Source organism: Brienomyrus brachyistius, unplaced genomic scaffold, assembly GCF_023856365.1.
Source record: "Brienomyrus brachyistius isolate T26 unplaced genomic scaffold, BBRACH_0.4 scaffold72, whole genome shotgun sequence".
Lineage (NCBI taxonomy): Eukaryota > Metazoa > Chordata > Actinopteri > Osteoglossiformes > Mormyridae > Brienomyrus > Brienomyrus brachyistius.
The window spans coordinates 444,967-459,727 of NW_026042347.1; positions in this window are offsets into that span (position 1 = coordinate 444,967).

Consider the following 14,761-nt stretch of genomic DNA (forward strand, 5'->3'; position numbering starts at 1 on the left):
CATTTACTGAAAAACGTATTTATTCAAATAACTAAGACTTTATTCTGTCAAAGTTTTTAAAAATGTGCTTAATAGTACCTAACCGGGGGTGCTCCCCCAGAGACAGTTGCTAGTCCATTTATTCTTTTAAAGACTACTGATTCCAATTTGGTGCCATATGCTTTTATCTTGTAGTCTCATTCTCTCAGAGTTTCTCTCAGACTCGCGCAGCACGGCTCTCAGCTCTCCGGCATCGCTCTCTCCGAGTCCTTTGCGGATTATCCAAAGCCGTGGGGACCTTACCACAGTACCGCACCAGACACAGCGTACGCTCACGCTCCATCAGGTAACCCACCCCGCTCAGCCCCGGCGGCGGCGCCCGACAAAAACCCCGACACTCGTAAGCACTCTCCTCAATATAAAATTATAATTTTTAAAATAAATAATAATGAATAATTAAATAAATTAAAATAATAATAAATAAATAAATCCCTCTCCCGTGACGTCACATCGTACCACCACAACCAAGCCCCGCCCACAAGTGAACTTTTGACCCGTGACCTTTGACCCAACCTGTCAATTTGATGGAAGCGGTATCCTCTATCTCTCTCTAGGGACATTTTTCACACAGTCAACAATGACAAGATGCAAACAGCGTGGGCTGCAGTGAACATAAAATAGATGGAGATACAGCTGGTCAGCACGCTCTCTATGGTGCCTCCGTAGAAGGTGCTGAGGATGGGAGAGGAAAGCTCTCTTCATCCGGCGCAGGAAGTGCAAACGCTGCTGAGCCCGTTTAACCGGTGATGTTGTTTGGTGACCAGTCCAGACTGTCAGTTATCTGCACCCCCAGGAATCTGACGCTGCTGACCAACTCCACAGCACTGTTGAGTGCTGAATGATTGGGCTGTTTCCTCCTGAAGTCCATGATCATCTCCTTGGTCTTCTCCACATTCAGGATCAGGCTGTTGTCACTGCACCATCCCACCAGTCTCTTCATCTCCTCTCTACAGGGCAGGTCGTCACTGTTCCTAATGAGACCCACTAATCTACTTTGGATTAAGCCTTCACCTCTCACCCCCCCATCACAGACTAACAATGCAACTTCTTCTCCATCCTGCGCTGCTTGCTGTACTGCATGGAGAAGGTTCGGATGCTGTCCTTCACACTCTCCCACCATTCGGCCACGGAGGGGAAGGTAGGCTTGTCCTTCTGCCACTCGGAGAAGTGATCTAAAAAAAGGTGTCTAAAATCTCTCTCCTCCAGGATCTGCAGGTTCATTTTCCAATAGCCGCCCCCATATACAAGGGCGTCTATGGAGACAGTGGCCTCCACTGCCAGATGGTCAGTGGGCCACTGTGGGGAGAGGGACACCTTTTTAAAAGCAACGGGGGGTGAAGCTAAAATGTAGTCGATGCGGCTGCTGGCTCCGCGACTATTATGCCAGGTGAAGCCCGGCATGCTGGGGTTGCATGTTTTAAAACCGTCCACAAGTTTAAAGGAACGAATAAAATGGCCTGAGCTGGCATCCTGTCTACCCTCCAACGAGAGCCAGGGCGAGCTGCTCCACCTTGTTCGGAGACCCCTCCTGCATTGGTGTCGCACTCGAAGGGGCCTCCTCCACCTCGACCAGGGCTTCTCCTCCTGCCCCCGTCGCCGGCTGTTCCTGCCCAGTCGTGGGGGCTAGAGCTCCCCCACCATTCTCCGTGCCGACTGCTCTGTTACCCGACAGAGCGTCGGCATATGTAGTCTTTTTCTGTGGGCAGGAACGAGCCAGATGGTCCTCGCCGTTACAGTGTTTGCAGCGACGGGGGCCCTTGCAATCCCTGGCCATGTGCCCCGACTCCAGGCAGTTGCGGCGGCGCAGGTTGGCGCATCCCTCCAGGGTGTGTCCAAAGCTGTGGCACTGCCGGCAGAAGGGAGGCTGTCCAGAATAAAAAATGTATGCCTTATTTCCCTGTAGGTTAAAATAGGCTGGGGGGTGGCTAAAACCGCCTGCCCCATTAGCGTCCGGGCGCAGGCGGGCCTGGAACTGGCGTCGGCCAGTCCAGATCCCCAGCTCATCCCGGATGTCCCTGTGGCCAGGAAGGAGGTCCACATACTTTTTTTTAAAAACAAGCAGACGGACTCGGCGGTAACATGCGGGTTAAAACAGTGGACAGTAATAACCCGCTTGTCGGGCCACCACAGAGGCTCGATGGGGGTGCTGGGCCCCCTCCTTGCTCCGCTCCAGGACCTTGCTGCAGCTGTCATCGGTGGACAAGGTGACCTCAAAGAATTCGAAGGGGCCATTCCGCGGTACGCAAAGAACATCTTCCATACGAAGGCCCAGTGCTTCGAAGGCCACCTCCCGGATGAAGGCCAGCCGGTCGGGGAAGGTGCCCACCTCCCCCTCAGCCCTCCAGCAGAACCGGGCGGTATTCCGCAGGCCCCCGCCTGCTACCAGCCACGGCCCGCTGAAGGGCTTCCTCGATGGTCCGCCGGCCGTTGCCATCCGGGAAGGTCCACCGACGTCGCCGCTGGAGCAGAGTCCTTCCGCCGCCGTGGTCTCGACGTCCGCCGTCCGCCAATCCGGGATGAGTCGAGCAGAGCTAAACTATAAAACCAGCTAAAAATAAAAACACCAGTTCGCCCAGCAGGGCGGCGGACAAGCCACCAGCCACTGCGGGATCCCCAGCCTACTAAAAACAGTAGTAGTTATGACCGACTCGCGTCGCCATAATGAGATTTAGTCGTACTTACGTTAAAAACCAAGGAAGGCACGGGTCGCCCCGTGGCAGCGGCGGTCAAGCCACCTGCTGGTCACGCCTTAGGTTAACCGTGCCTTCCTCTAAAAAACCCGACACAGTCCGTGAAAACCGGTAAAAAGTCAGTAAAATCCACTTGATTTTAGCCAAAAGGCCGAGAAGCGATACCCGCAGACTGCACCCCGCCGACACAAAATCACAATCTAAAAGGCTGAAACACCATGCAAATCAATGCCAACCCAGTACAATAAGAATTTTATTTATCAAACATTTAACAAATAGAACTACCTGCAGAACTATTACCCTTAACACAGGCAAAAGAGCAATTCCACCAGCAAATACAATTATACACCATTAAAATCCAATTACATGGCCAATAAAACAATTAAAATGTTACCTTACATGCATGCCAATAAAAAGTTAAGACAAAAAGAAAAAGTTCAAAAAGGAACATACCCGCAGACTTCCAAACTCTGCACAAGGGTCGGGCTAAAACAGCATCATACACTTTCCTAAAACACATAAAATCAGTAACCTTAGGAATAAAATAGGTCAATCACAAAATAAACAGCACAACAGATAAAATAAAATGTTAATAATGTTAATATTGATGAATATGTGCCAACAGTGATCAACCAAAAAAGTGCTCAGTAAATTCTGTACATGCCATTAAATACAATCCAAACCAAATAAAACACAAGCACAGAAAAAGAAAGCAAACTTACATAAAACCCGAGGTGTCCTTTGTGTGCTTCAGGAAAGCACATCATGTCAACCCTGTAGGATGGATTGTCACCACCTAGACGTACTGGGGCAGCCTAGGATCAAGGCAGTTAGATGGATGTCAGCTTACCTCTGGGGGTAGGTCGTTTAGGTGGATGGCAGCTTATTTCTGTGATCAGGGTGTTTGGGCAAATGTCAGCTTGCCTCTGAGATCAGAGTGTTTAGGTGGAAGCGAGGTTACCTCAGGGGTCAGGGGGCTGGGTCAAAGGCAGCCTACCTCTGGGGTTAGGGCATTTGGGTGGATGTGAGCTTACCTGAGGCGCCTGCGTGTTTGGGTGGACAGCAGCTTGTCTGAGATCAGAGCATTTGGGTGGATGGCAGCCTACCTCTGGGGTTAGGACATTTGCGTGACTGTGAGCCAGGTCATTCTGGACCTGAGGGGTCTGCGTGTTTGGGTAGACCGCAGCTTGCCTCTGCGATCAGGGTGTTTGGGTACATGTCAGCTTACCTCTGGGGTCACAGCGTTTGTGTGTAGGGCAGCTTACTACAGCTAACTCTCAATTAGTTTAACTGAATTTATCCTAAAAAATAATATTCATCTCTATACCTGACACACAAAATACCGTGACTTATATATAATGTGGCATGTTGTAAATGCAACCAGTAATCAGAAGACATGTGAAGACACACAGAAGTGTGACATGTGCTGCACACCAGGGCAATTTCAGAATCCCAAATCAGATCTGTAGTTAACACCAAGCTATGGTAAACCAAGTGGCAACTATATACATGTATGGAAATCACACAACCCGAAAAACATATTAATACACAGGTATGTCTGACTCACTATCAAAAACGATGTAAACTTCTGTAGTAGATTAACAGACACAAAAAACCCAGAGGTACACCAACGAAAACACAGTTTTCCAACTAGCAAGTCGCAATTAACTTCTAAATTATCGAAACCCAGCTACATCGATAAGTACAAAAATTACCACGGAACATACATGTATTAGTTTAATAAAGTTTAAGCAGAAATTATCTAAATAAATCCGGCTTTAGTTTTGTTTGCCGGAGCTCGAACGCCGGACATGTCTTACTAAAAGGGCGCGAAGGGGGCAAAGTAACCATGACAACCGCCTGCGGCTGGCGCCACACAACGTCGTTGACCGCAGTCAGACTCTCGCGTGTTTATGTCTGACCGACTCGCGTCGCCATAATGAGATTTAGTCGTACTTACGTTAAAAAAAAGCTCTTACCAACCTCATTTCACTGTATCCTATGCACAGCAATTTATTTAGCTTTCAACAAACTTAATTTTACAGAACAGAATTTCGGTATTGCCTCATCATGAATATATGATAATAAAAAATTCATTAATTTTCTCTAGTCAACGCACTGAATTACGACGGCCAATATTATGTATTATTTTGACAATAATATAAGTAGATTATTCTTTTACTATATGTAAATTCCTTAATTATATTCCATTGCTACTTTACAAAAGCCTTCAGGAAGTTTGGTGTTTTCATGACAACTAACCAAGTGTCTAACCAGTGTTTACCTGAATAATACAGAAAATTAAATGACACTTGTTAAACTCACCTGGACGTACCTTTTACAGTCGTTTAAACCGTCATGAGCAATGCTGAAATCACTGTTGCAAACAGTTCAGCGCGTAACATTGTCATTATTTTTCATCCTTATTAAACAAGGGCACGTTTTTGTGTAGTCTGTGGTGAAATGCATTTTATATTTTCGTTTTTTGAGACACTCTCCCTCCGCCGTGACGCTCCATGGAACCAATACCTTCGGTTCTCTGGGAGTTAAATAAAGGCCCGCCCGCACTGAAATATGATTGGCTTATATGGCTAAGTAAACCAATCAGGTTTACAATCTAGCACTGGCTACATGAAGAGTCACACATATAGGGATCCACACATACGCACGTTCTCTCTTTCTCTCTATCCCTCTCTCTCTCGCTCATTCCTAGCTCATTTACTTGCTCATTCGTGTGTGCTACTGTCTCGCGTGCATGCTCTTGTTTGCTTGCTCTAGTTTCCAGGATATTTTTTTTTTAATTTAGGGGCATCAGGGAGCCGCTGTCAATATGCGGGAGACTTGGGATGTCTGGATAACTGCTTATTTGTACTATCATGATAACTGATCATTTCCAGGGAGCCGTAAATGTTTACACATATTTATTATTTTATAATATTTCATGTATATTTTCAACTTATTCACACCTTATTGTACCATGCGTCCATGCATACTTTACTGTAAAATCAGACAGATAAACATTTAGAAAAATAATCGATTCTACAACTTAACTTGCAGCTGTCCAATTACACATCCATATTTTATTGCTGCAGATAACTGAGGTAGGTGTGGTATATAACGCTGAAGGTTAGACGTATAGTACAATAACATATGTACAACATGTGGTCATTTCAGTCAGACAAACGTTTAAAGTGGAAAACGAGCTTTATATTTTACCGGCAATTTCCATAGCACGTCCATGGACACTGCCATCTATTGAACAAGTAGGGTTACTGAATCGTGAAATGTTTTTTTAGGACCACTAAAAGAGGATTATCAGTATGAAGGTTTATCAATAAAAATAATTTATTAAAATAAATATTACAGGACTCTCCCTGAAAATAAGGTGTTCTTAGCTTCCAAAGCCAAGGACACATTCTAGTGATTTTCCAGGAGAAAACAATCAATCAGCTCATGTTGAAGCTCACAAGGTGTGGAGAACAAGAAAGACAAGTAAGGGAGAAAGGCAAGGTGCAGAGCATACACAAGCAATGTAGCGGCACATCAGTTATAGTGTATGATTAAAAATACATCATTTCTCACAGTATCAATAGTGGCCCATTGCTCCTACTGTAGCCTCACACCTCCAGGGTTGTGGGTTCAATCTGCACCCCTGCTGTAATAAACAGTGAAATTATCACAGTAACACTGTTTATCAGTAAAATAGTACAATACTGTAGAAAGTAGGGCAATATTTATGAGAACCTTGCCGATAAAATGCTGCAATGCACTGTAATTCAGTACGTAAACTGCAAATAAATAAACTGTAGAATTTACTCAAATTAAATGATGTAATAATTTGCACTCGCTTTTTTGGGTTGAATTTAGTATACGCAATTCTAGGAAATATTTTAAATAAATCAAGTTAAAATCTGGGGTGGCATGGTGGTGCAGGAGTTTAGAATGGCATCACCGGTTCATCAGGTGTGGAGTTTGCATGTTCTCCCCATGTCGTTGGCACTGTTGCCTCGCACCACTGGGACCCGGGTTCGAGTCTCTGCCTGGGTCACATGTGTGTGGAGTTTGCATGTTCTCCCCATGTCGTCGTGGGGTTTCCTCCGGGTACTCTGGTTTCCCCCCACAGTCCAAAAACATGCTGAGGCTAATTGGAGTTGCTAAATTGTGTGAGTGGTGTGTGAGTGTGCCCTGCGATGGGCTGGCCCCCCATCCTGGGTTGTTCCCTGCCTCGTGCCCATTGCATCCGGGATAGGCTCCGGACCCCCCGCGACCCAGTAGGATAAGTGGTTTGGAAAACGGATGGATGGATGGATGCAACAAATACCAGTTACCATGTTCAGAAGGTCAAGTGCACTCACCCTACCCTTTGTTGGCATTAAGTGGATAACATTTGCTGGGTGATACTGTATGACCGGGGGAGGCGTTTGATGATGGGCATCTACTTTGATAATGCTTGGGTAATAGTACCATGTTTTGTTATTTAATATAAATACTTGACTGAACCAGCTTATGTATTTGGTCTTTAAGAAGTTTTTACTGTTGTCTGGTGTGCTGTCATATAACCTGTCTGACAGAAAGCTGTTTCTCCTCTCAGCACTAGGCGAATGGAAAAAGCCGTGAGCTGGGCTGATGACGAGTACTGGGCAGCCTGGGATAAATGGGATGAGGTGATCGAATGGGGAGATGAAGGATCTTCACCTAAAACACCTTCCTCCAACCAGGCTGGCACCAGTAATGGAGACATGGATGCTGGGGCGGTGAAGGAATATTATCAGAATAAAAAGAAAAAGTCAGACTTTAATCAGAAGTCAGAATTCAAACATATGTATTTCTGAGTTGGAGTCAGTCTGATATTAATTGAAACCACAAACTATGTAACACTATGTAAATGATTCTCACTGACTGAGCAACATTGAAATAATTTCTATAATCATGTTTACTATAAAGAGAAATGTTTCTGTGCAACAGGTCAGCAAAAGAAATGGGTGTGCAGAGGCCTAACAGTGAGGATACGTAAATACGGATGACAGTGAACAACAAACCCCACTTCTGCCAACCATAGTTACCCCATCAGTTTGGAGGGAATCAGTGGCTGAGGGGATGAGGAGATCCACTGGGCGGGAGGACCCATTCTCTGTGGCTGAGTACGAGATCCACCACTGGTCCGGAGTGAGATACTGGTCACGAGAGGCAAAGAAGACACCTGTAAATGAAAAATCCATTCTGGACCTTTGTAATGCCCTGCAGTCATTTACTCTCTCTTGGGGGGAAGGCTGACAGGATGTCCAACACCCAGAACCATATTTAAACCTTTAAAATTATAAAATAAGTTCAGTCTGATATTGTGTCAGCCAAATGGTGTCATCAATGTGCATCATAAATATAACACCTAGCTGATGGTGGACCTAAATTTTCCAAATAAACCAGGAATCATATGAATCATGTCAGTGCACTTTGTACTGAATTGCTTTGGTATAGTGATGTATGCAGGGTTTCATCTATTCCCTTACATAGTCATGTGTGACGTATTGCTGTAATGCAAATGTTTTTTTTTTTTTAAACTCCCCATTCATTTGTGTTCCTGCCACTCTATAGCTAAGTACAAACATTGAATGATAAAGGCATAGCGGAAACTCAATGAGCGCATTTGACCGAGATCCATGGATGGATGTCATCTTCTCCTGAACTGTGAGTGATAATGTCTCGGCCCCAAGATGCATTTTACCACAGATCCATTCATGTCACTTTTGCAGGCTTGCTTATAATTTTCTGAGCTTCCATTGTGAGTCAAGTGTCCTGGTCATAAGCTCAGGTCTGCCGGTTGCCCCACTGGCCAAATTCCCACGGCCCTGACTTTCTGAGCTGGATATCGTGGTTTTAAGTCCCATCTGGGGTGATTCTTTTTTTACTTTTCCCAGCTGCCTTCTGCTTTGTGATATAATAAATATTGCAATAAGTTTCATCTTCATTTTCAATTAATCAAACTGTATGAAAACTATATTTGCAGCAATTACAGCTTTGCAGTCCTTTGCCATTAGAGCTGTCCGTTTATGACAATATTAGGGGAAATTTCAATCCTGCTATTCCCAGAGGTGGGACTGGCTTGGTATTTTCTCTGACCTCATGGTGAAGCTGGTCTCACATGAGCTTGATAGGCTGGAGATGTGATGATTCTGTAGGCCAGTCAAGCAGGACAGTTCTCTGGATTCCTCATCTTTCACCAGTGTGCTTTGAATCAGCCTTGCTGCTTGATAGAAGTGCTGACCACAGGGAGTGGCATGAGTTGTAAAACAGAGCGGTAACCTTGCTGGTTCATTGCACCTTGTACTCTGTGTAAATCACCCACCTTACCAGCACCAAAGCAGTCCCATACCGTTTTACTCCCTCTGCCATGCTAGACAGAAGCATGGCAGCTATTCTTTGAAGTTGTGCTTCTAAGGCCAGCATACAAGTTGTATTTTCCCTGTTGCAAAAAACACTGGTAGAGATGGCACAACGAGGCACTGAAGGTTTGAGCCTTTTTAACCATTGTATTGAAAACTGGTTCACTACGCGAAGACAGTGCACATGAGTGACATTTCGTGGTGAAAGTACCACTCCTGATTATATATATATACATGTATGAATGCATTTGACTATGTGTGTGTGTGTGTGTGTGTGTGTGTGTGTGTGTGTGTGTGTGTGTGTGTGTGCGTGCAAACTGACAGACTGGGAAAATGAATTCAGAAGTTTTGTTTTGCTAAAAGTAAGTTCATTTTTAGAGAAAATTAGTCACAAACGAAAACAAAAGAAACTGATGGATTTTTCTCTCTTTCCTATCAAGTGAAACAATAATAAAAGCAGACTTAGTTATTGAATTTATATAAAGAATAACAAACTATCTGCCATTCTTTACGGTCACTTTTGCCAAGTTTAATGCCCTTTCTTGTCAATGACCATCATGAGCCTGCAAGGTTCTAACAGGTCGAGATGCTCTTCAGCCAAATGGCTGCTTCAATATTAGTTTAAATACTCATGGCCATAGGTGGAAATTAGTGGGAGAACATTTTAAACTGAACTTGAGAAAACACTTTTACACAGCGTGTAGTTAGAGTATGGAACAGTCTTCCTGTTCATGTAGTGCAAGCTAAAACCCTGGGTTCCTTTAAATCAGAGCTAGATAAGATTTAAAAAATTCTGAGCTATTAGTTAAGTTCTCCCCAAACGTGCTTGATGAGCTGAATGGCCTCCTCTCGTTTGTAAATTTCTTATGCTCTTATTATTTTTCAGTCCAAACTTGGTACCTATTTGGAATAATAGATATATTACCCACAGAAATCAGTCCCCGTACCATGAACGTTGGGTAGAGAAGAACATCTGGTCAGCTTTGCATCTATTGGACATCACAGGAAATGTTCTGTTTTTTGAAAACTTTTGTTTAAAACATAATACAGTTTATTAAAAAAGAGTTTGATATTGTTCTAAAATCTATTCCAGCTGCACATTTAATGTTGGTCAGGAACCTTTTAAACAATTCTCCCCTTCTCCTATTTCATAGCCTCCCTCCTCTCCAATACAATGGTATTATTTTATAAGTAGGGTAAATTCCTAAATGAAATTATTAGACATAATATTATTAGACGTTGCTTATGAACTATTTCGTCACCTTTCCAATAAAAATTCAAATCAACCAGTAAACACATTTGCACTAAATATATTTATTATCCAATACCCCCCAAAGTCAGAGTTACACTTTAAAGTATTCAATGCTATATATACCTGTAATTAATTTCTTCATGCTAAGTTTAACTTTGATAATAATACTTGCACCTTTTAAAATAATGACATAGAAACTTTGGACCACTTGTTCTTCTCTTGTTGCTTCTCAACAAGTACAAAATTTCATTTTTTGACTTCCTTTACTTGTAATGATATTATCTTTGGTGTTGTCCTAAATGATGATACGCTTTATCTTTTACTCAATAAAATTATATTGTTGGGAAAATCTATATTCATAAAACAAGTGTCATGCCCGGCTCGTCCACTCCTCCTGTGTGCCACGCCCCCTGATTACCCACGTGTTTTCTCCCGATTGTACCCAGCTGTGTCTAGTTAATTTGCTCAGTCCTGTGTATTTCAGTCCGTGTCTTACCTGAGTCCATTGTCTGTCATTGATGTTAGTTAGCGTTTCATGTCTCCTGCTCCCTGTTTATTTATTAAATCCCTGGTTTACCCTGACTTCCGCCTGTCCGCCTGCTTCCTGCCCGTTCGCCTCGCACGATCGCCGTTCCGTCCGGCTTTGAACATGACAACAAGATTCTTCAAAACTCCTCCAAACTTTTTTTTATCTTCAAAAAAGAACTTTCTCAGTTCTTCACAGCTTTGACGTTAATGAGGAAAAAAAGCTGCAGTGAAACTTTTGCAAAGGATAAGGGGCCAAACTTTTAGTCCGTAGTACGTGGCGATCGTCAGTCGAATTATGCACTGCTTTTTGGAGCTACAAACGTTCCTGTTAACTTTAGGGATAACAAAAGAATGATGTCATGAGATTCACTGTAATAAAATCACTTTCAAATATTAACGAAATGCAACAAATAAGACTTCTTTAATTCTTATACATGTAGTAAACTGACAGACTGAGAAAATGAATTCAGAAGTTTTGTCTTGCTAAAAGTAAATTCTTTTTTAGAGAAAATTAGTCACAAACGAAAACAAAAGAAACTGATGGATTTTTCTCTTTCTCGTATTAAGAGAAACAATAATAAAAGCAGACTTAGTTAGTTATTGAATTTATATAGAGAAAAACAATCTGCCATTCTTTACGGTCCCTTTTGCCAAGTTTAATGCCCTTTCTTGTCAATGACCATCATGAGCCTGGTATCAGTTCACACACACACACACACACACTCACTCACAACCTCCTAGATGCCGCTCTGAGTAGTGTAATGTTTGTGATCGTGGTTAATCTTATGCTACATTAAGGCCCCATAGTTAATGATGGGGATTAAATCAGGCGATGAAGACAGCCAGGTTACAATTTCATCACCTTCCAAGCTGGTTTTAAGGTGATGTCTTTTCTTTGTTTAAGAATTTTCTGTGCCTATTCTTGAAGTTTCAACTTGTGAGCCTTATGCATTGTATTAAGCTGATGTCTGTGTCAAAGTACGCATGAAAGAAAATTAGACTATTTTGCTGGCTTAGGTCCTACAGGCTTGTTGGCTCAGGGTGTCGTGCTCTTAACATCATGGCTGAGCTCTGCATGTCATATGCATGTTCTGCTGCTTGTTTCCTTGTGCCTGTGTGTGTCTGTGTCTGTCAGTGAGTCCTATGATGCACTGACCTTCTTAGCAGAATATTCCACTTCCTTACAGTATGTCCTATTGTGACTCCCCTATGATCCTGTACTGAATATATTATAAAATGCATGGACATAATCAAATGCTACATCTTCCTTAACTATTCATTTAACATTTTTTAAATGATTTATTTTTCCACTTTTACGTTTAGTGGTCACTCCATAAGAGCTGTCCTTTAACGTGCTGCGCAGTGTCCCTGGATGCTTTGCAGTCCACTGCAAGGCTTGGACTTGAGGAGTCAATTCATTATGAAATGACTCCCAGTCTGAGCTGTGAGCTAATGCAGAATAACCAGAAGCCAGGTAGTGACTCTTGGTTGCTGTAGTTGTTCTCTTCTGACCAGGGAGGTGTTCCACTAAGCAGGATTTCTCAGTTAGCGGAGTTAACTTAAGCTAGAAGTCATGATTGTTCAATAGGAATGCTCCTTACCTCTTACTGGACAATTATGAGTGAGCCAGTGTCTTGTTTAAAAAGAGAAAATCTGTATCCATCTTCTGAATTATTCTGAATTATTCTACTCCTAAACAAACAGTTATCCTCAGAGGCAGCATAACATCTTGGCAGCTGCTCAATGCAGCATTGAAAAGCACTACAGAGAGTAATGAGCTCACAGATGTAATGAGCACAGAGCACGCTGCTCTCAGCAGTTGAGGACATAAATTTTTCCCCACAGAATACTCTGCTTGTGTAGTGTTTGTACTTGGCCTGCTACTGAAGGGGCATAAGTGATAATTAAGTGACATGATAATAAAGTGCATTGCTGGGTGTTTCTTTGCCAATCTCGCATGAAACAGTACTGTGATGCAAGACAGGGAGCTCGCACTCCCTCATTCAGAGAAGGGCACAGAGTGCGGCTGTGGAAACCAGCGCATGTGCAAAAAGGGCATCAGAAATTCTCTGCACCCATCGAGACCCATCCTGGCTGACGGGAAAGCATGGCATGCTGCCCATTTGGCCTCAGTACCCAGTGGACTTCCCAAATTTCCAGCCCTGCCAAAGACTGGTCCTGAAGGAACAGTTGAGCTTGGAATGGCCTAAGGAACTGGAAGCTGTGCAGCCAGGGCACACAAACCATCATCGGCTCAAGGACTATGGAACTTCACAGAATTAAACAAAGAAATGAAATGCATGTTCTGACCGTGATTTTCTGGTTAGAAAGAGATACCTTAAAGGAAAAGATAGATTCAGTATAAAATATATAACAGTTGTTCGTAGATCCTCTTACTGTGGTCCTCAGTGAATGGAACATTTCTAATTGTAATTGATTTCTGTTGGAAGCAAAACAGGCAGTTCATAGTGAAAAGGTTGTGCAGTTACAGGAAGGCACAAGCACAATGTTTTTTGTTGAACTTACATTCTATTTTGTCTGGGGTGTAATGACCTTATAGGAAGAAATGTTACAGGTAAGGCGTGTCTTTAATAGAATACAGTGCTGCTGCAGGAAGTAAAGGGGGGATGTTGCGTTCAGTTAGTAATTGTTCTGTTTTCCATATTACTGTATGGAACCTAAAGAGGGTGCTGTAAGGCTGTTTGATTCGACTTCAATTCCTATTCCAAGAGTCAAGAATGGATAGTATATCCCAGGCAGCAGTTTTCCAGATTATCAACTTCAAAAACTAAAAAATATGATAGGAAAAAAGTCTTTGTAAAATTAAGAAGTATATAATACTATGAATGACAAGGGGTCTTAATACTTGCATTTCAACCAGTTCACATGTTCACACACCGCTTCATACTTCAATATAGTCAAGCTGAGAAGTAAGGGTTAGGGTTATAATTATCAATAAATAATGTACTTCCCTGTGAAACAATGATGCTGGATGTTTATTTGCATATCATGATATGGTGCAGCCTTTTAATAGGTTTCTGTTTTTCTGTTAATCCTTCATGGTGTTGAATAAGTCAGCAAGCATAAGTGTAAGGCTAGTGAGTGACTGGTGTTTTCGGGGGAGACTCCCTAGAGCTGGAGAGAAATACCTTAAGGCACGGGATGAAAAATCCCAAATCTTCCAGGAAAAATGTCAGCATTATATGTATTTGCCACACAGAACAGAACAAAAAATTCCTTAGGGAATCACACGCCTACCATAGTCACTATACTACTCAGAACGCCTGGCAGCCACCAAATCAAACATAGGAAAAGGTCCGGATTTATAGCGTTAGAATGTGGTAGAGACTAATATCCATAACGTACCATCCTAGAACACACTGTGCTCTAAAATTTAAGCCCAATTAAAATCTGAATATTAAATGAGGAAAATAATTTGATTTGTTCTTCTATCCCAAGTTGTGGTCTAAAAGCAATAAGACCACCATCCATTATACCTGCTTTGGGGAAAATGCACTCCTGTAGCCACTAGGGGAGCTCTCACCTCTTCTGGGAAGTGAATACATGGTTAGTGTCTTGATTTTGCATCCATGTGGTAACTTGTTGAAGTTGTCCGATAGTCAGTAATACATGGTTTAATTATTATGATTGTTTATTTATTACTTTATAACATCTAAAAGAAACTGAAATAGGAAAGCTTATTTTAATTTATGGTCCACTGGATAAACACAGACATTACAGACGGTTTTTGAGTCTAATGCTGAATGTTTTTTGCGATCATTTTTCTGCCTGCATATGCTATGATTGGTGCAGTGAAATTTGAGAATGTGTTTGTGGTCAGTATCATAGCCTCAGACAACAAACCAATGCTG